The sequence below is a fragment of the Chionomys nivalis genome, chromosome 5 (genome assembly GCF_950005125.1).
Source record: "Chionomys nivalis chromosome 5, mChiNiv1.1, whole genome shotgun sequence".
NCBI classification, from domain to species: Eukaryota; Metazoa; Chordata; class Mammalia; order Rodentia; family Cricetidae; genus Chionomys; species Chionomys nivalis.
The window spans coordinates 22,135,349-22,141,089 of record NC_080090.1 but is presented as its reverse complement, the minus strand read 5'-3'; positions in this window follow the sequence as shown (position 1 = coordinate 22,141,089).

Sequence of the window (5,741 nt, the reverse complement as noted above, 5' to 3'; positions counted from 1 at the left end):
TTTTTATTTTTTTTATTTATTTTTTTATTTTTTTTGGTTTTTCGAGACAGGGTTTCTCTGTGGTTTTGGAGCCTGTCCTGGAACTAGCTCTTGTAGACCAGGCTGGTCTCGAACTCACAGAGATCTGCCTGCCTCTGCCTCCCGAGTGCTGGGATTAAAGGCGTGCGCCACCACCGCCCGGTTGTTTGTCTGACTCTTTTTTTCAAGGAAAGAAGAAATGCGCTAGCTGAAACAACAAAAGACAGACGGCATCGCACAAGTTCTCTGCACTCTGAAACCCCAGAATACTTAGAACTTAAGACTAGGGAACTGGAGAGTTGTCACCCATAGTACCACTTGGACGAAAGGAACTAAGGCATGGGATAGACAAAGACAACGAGGCTGTGATTTCCATCAAACCTTCAGGGCCTGAGGATGTGTTCTTAACAGGAAATGGCTACGTCCCTTGTCTCTCCCTTTTATTTTGTAATTATTATATTTTATTTATTGTATAAGGAGAAGCACACACACATGCCACCATGCACGTAGAAATCAGAAACAGCTCGTGGGAGTCAGTGGTCTCCTTCCACCATATGGGCCCCCAGGGATTGAGCTCAAGTCATCGGGCTTGACATCAAATATCTTTGCCCCACTGAGCTATGTTGTCAGACGCATATGCCTTGTGTATTTATTTCCCTTGACTGATTTGGCTTTACATACACTCACTGAAATAGATCAAATCCATGAGTATACTTCTACACTACCCAAGGGTTGTGTGACGCTTCCTGGGGAGATATGCAAAAAACGTCCCTTCCAGATGTGCAACAGTGCAACCAGATAGTGCAATGATAATAAACAAAGAACCCACTCCATCCAAGTTTAGCTTGGTGGGGCAATGAATTTACTGGGAATACTTTCAGCTGCACAGGTGATGGTTTACTTACATCAGCATAGGTGACTCAAGGGCAGATGGCCACATCTCTGAAAAGCTCACCCAGGCACAGCTGACAACTCTTGAAGCCTGCATCCCTAAATTCCCCTGAACAGTTTGCAGGAAGCTCCACTGAGGAGTCTCCTCTCCTACCACAGCTGTTTGCTGCTTCTGTAAACCTGGTGATGGGTTTCCTGGGTGGTAAAAGTTTTTATGAGCTTCCTAAGCCTTGAAAGTTAGTTACTCATCAGCCCGGCGGTGGTGGTGCACGCCTTTAATCCCAGCACTTGGGAGGCAGAGACAGGCGGATCTCTGGGAGTTCGAGGCCAGCCTGGTCTACAAGAGCTAGTTCCGGGACAGGCACCAAAGCTACAGAGAAACCCTGTCTCGAAAAAGCCAAAAAAAAAAAAAAAAAAAAAAGAAAGTTACTCATCTTCTTGAGTCTGGTGAGTCTTCCCCCTCCCTCCAGGAAGAAATGTTTCAATTCAAAGGAAACAACTATAGAACAACTCCACCCCTCTCTCCAGCTGCTACATTCTTTCTCCCCTCTCTTCTACAGTGTTTCTTAAGAGAGTGATAATAGTGTCTGGATAGTCCCTTCTGTTTATGGCTGAGTGGTGTGACACTGTGTCCACAGCCAAAGCCACTTCTTCTCAGTATTTTGACTGGTTTTCAACTTCTGCAGTAATTGCTACCTAAGGGGAAAAGGAAATTCTGCAGTAATGTGTGGGTATGAGCATAAATATTTAGAAGGCAAATTAAGAGGTACATAATACCTATTTCACAAAACAGTAACTGTGGCCTCCCTCAATCCTATAATCTCTCGGCCACAGATTTTACCCTGCTTTACCGTACCAACTATGAGTTCTATCCTGTGAGGTGGGCCTCAAATTCAAGCAGAAAGCAGTTGGTTGCACCTACATCAGCTGTACCACTGTTGAACCAATGGCCTATGCTGACTGATGTGTCAATAGTATCACACACAAGGTCCATAGCCAAGCAAGACTGTTGGTCACAATTCTCCCCAACAATCCTGCTATAGTTCCTTCAAGCACTACAAAAGCTTACCAACATGAAATGAGCTTCCAATTTATTCCAAATTTGATTTCTTAACATCCTGCAACTAAAGCATACAGTGTCTTCAGTTGTAGAAATTTAGCATCTAGTTCTAACATGTAGATAACAGCAGCGACAATAACATACTTTATGGGGTCCTCATGGCCCTCCCTGGCCAATAATCATTCAAGAGGTAATCTACTCCAGACTCACATTCTTTTAACTCAACAACTTTGTGTTCCTAGAAGTGCCTTTTCTCTGCCCACACAGGGTGCATTCCTTCAAACTTTTCAACTACTATTTTTACTGTTCTTCCAGATGCTTTTCCAAATCTGTAAGATACACAAAGTTTAAAGTTACATAACGAATCCTTTTAGAGAAGGTGGGCAGGACCTCTAAAGGTCCATTGCTGTCTCTTCTAAACAAATGCTAATTGGTTTTGGAATTCAATCTAAAGGGATATTTTTAAAGTTAGAGATATAGCATGAAAAGTATCCCACATTTGTGTCAACTGTTTTGTTTTTCAAAACACAATTTAGGTATATGAATTGGGGCACCATGTTATTTAGATATTTATCATCCATAATCATTATATTCCATATGTCACCCAGTATCTCATCCTGGGGAACTACGCATCTCCCCAACCTTGACAGGCTCCATGGGTCTGGTTTGTGATGTTCTGCCCAGGGACAAGTGAAAGATCAGTGCTGTAATCCATCACACCCACTAATTGAGCCTGCTCTCTGGATCAAACAGGCTTCAGGCTGCTTCCTTGGCCTCCGCCTCCATCAGTCAGCCCCGTCTTCTAACAGAACTCCATCCTGAACAATCTCTACTCCCAGTACCCTTTTCTGCAGGGAAAAAATGCACACAGTATCCTGGGGGATAACTGCACAGTCCTAAGACAAGCTTTTCCACTTGCACTGATCTGTCGTACCATCCTTCCTCCCTCCCTTCCTTCCTTTCTTCTTTCCTTTCTTCCTCCCTTCCTTCCCCCATTTTGTGAACCATTATTTGGGTTTTAAAGCCTTCCCAAGAACAGTACTTGTCTACATTTGCTTTGAGGCAATAGACCCCATTACCTGCTTTTCTCTCTTTCTTTTTTAAAATTACATTTATTTATTTGTTTATGGGGGTGGATGCTGTGACATTGTGTTGGGGGATGGAGTACAGAAGACAGCTTTCAGGAGTCATTTCTCTCCTCCTCCCATGCGGGTACCAAGAATAGACTCGGGCCTTTAGGCTTGGCAGTAAGTACCTTTTACCAGCCCAGATTTCCCTTTTTCTATTCCCTTCCTAAATACCTCAGCAACCATATAGACACAATTTGTAGTCAGATCCATATGGCCTCTCTAATTTTATAAAGATCATAAAGCAACATCAGACTCAGCGAAGCCACTTGCCCTATACCAGTCCCAGGGTGCCTGCTGAGTCGATGTTTTACTCTCTCCGGTGAACAAAGTTCCATCTGGCTTGCTCGCCTGGGCATCAAACACCTTGTCATGCTTACACAGTTCTCTTGACAATGCCTGTCATTCCTTTATTGTCTTCTATGCCTGATATTCACAGAGATCGCAGCCAGTGATAGTCAAGCATGCCTAATCATTCATACGAGCCAGTTCATTGGGAATAGTTTCCCTTACATTACCTCAAACTAAGCAGCCTGTATCTGAAAAGGAAAACCACTCAATTTCTCACTTCCAAAATGGCAAGCGGATCTCATCTTCCTCCCGCCATGTCCTGTGGCCTCCCAAGTCAAGCTTTGAAAAGTTCTTCTGTTGCTTATTTAAAGGTCTCTCCCAAGCTGAGAGAGTTTCAAAGCCAAATATCCCCCTGAGTAGTTCATTTTCTGGACTGAGGAATTATTCAGGCTTCCATCTGCATACTGAGTCGTGGATTCTTCCATCTTCTCTATTGTAAATCAGGCCAGAAGGACATCATCTATCAGTTCTACTTCATCTCTCATTGTTCACTGTCTGATCCTTCTCACGGATCAAGATTTTTGGGTTCCAGGAAGAGGTCTCTAGCACAGGTCTAATGAACTCTCTTTCACTAACTGAAAGGAAAAACAGAATAGGAAAGCATCCTTCTTTTCCCTCCTTTCCTGGCAAATCAGAAGGCAGTGTGGAGGACAACATTCGTGGGTCTCTTCTTTTGGAATTCCTCCCTTCTGTTGACAATTCCTTAGCTTCAGTTACATCTCTTATGGATTCGGCAAAGACCAAATGTCTACTTCCATGACTTGCTTATAATCACATGCCCTGTGTGTCATTTCGGGGATTACAATGGGTTCTTTAGTCCATCAGTCACTTTAGGGGGCATTCCTGTACTTGAGCAACAGACCATATACATAAGGGGTATGCCAACCTTACCACACAGAGGAAGATAGTCACCCTGGGTTTCCCCTCAAAGATGTTTCAATTTTATTCATATCAGTTTTATTTATATCACACAACTGCCACTACAGCATGGAGGCACACTGTCCCGTACCACCAGGGAAGAGTAATCAGATCAGGATTGCCCCATGGATGCTCCACCCACAGCTGGATCCGTCATTATTGCATGGGTCTCACCCATAGCAAGGAAGTAGGCAACTCCTCCTCCCAGATTACTCTTTGTTCTGTTTGTCCCATTCAGGCACCAGTTGTGACTTTTTTTTTTCCCCCTGGGGAGATTTAAACAAGTATCTCTCTTCACCCCAGATTGATCATTGACAATAAAACAAAGAAACAGCCCACATAAAGTCTAGATTAGTTCATCGGAGTTACCTACCAGTGCATGAGTGACGCATTTGCATACCTGAAAAGCCCACTGCCAAAGCACAATCAATGACCTAATAGTCTCCCACAAGGACCCACTTCTCAAAGGTCCCACCACCCCTCTGCATCACCACACTGGAGACCAAGCCTCCAGCATACGAATCTTCTGGGGTCAGAACAACAGGAAGTTCATAAATAAAGGACCTGAGCAACGCTATGAGCCAGCAGGAGCTGACTGACATTACAGACGACAAGAACATTTTCTCAAATGCACAGACAGCTCATGATACAAGTCTCCCTAAACTTTTTCAAGTTAAAATTATACAAGGTATTTTTTAAATTTATTCTCTTATCTATTACATCTCGACCACAGTTCCCCTCCTTCCTTCCCTCCCAACCCCCCCCCCACACACACACACACTCCTCCTCCATTTCCCTTCAGAAAAGAGCAGGCCTCCCAGGAATATCAACATGGTATATAAAGTTGCAACAAGACTAGGCACCTCCCCTCATATTAAGACTGGACTGTGTAACCCAGTAAGAGAAAAGGAGTTCCAAGAGCAGGCAAAAGAGTCAGAGACAGTCCCCACTCCCACGGTTAGGAGTCCCACAAAAACACAAAGCTACCCAACCATAACATATTTGTCATATGTTATAGAACCACAACATGGGTCTAGGTCAGTACCGTGCAGGCTCCCTGATGGTCACTTCAGTCTCTGTGAGATGCTATGAGCCCAGGTTAGTTGACTCTAGATTTTCTTGGGGTGTTCTTGATCCCTCTGACGCCTGCATTCCTCCCCCCGCCCCATCTTCCACAGGATTCCTTGAGTTCAGCCTAATTGTTTTTAGGGGGGCAGGCCATCCAACCTCTGGTTCCTGGCTCTCCGGGCACTGTCAGGCATAGGCTCCCTCTGAGTAGCGTGGGTCTGAAGCTGGTCCAGTCATTGGTGGCCACTCCCACCATCTGCACCACCTTTACCAGCCCGTAGACAGGAAATTGTAGGTCAAAGGTTTGT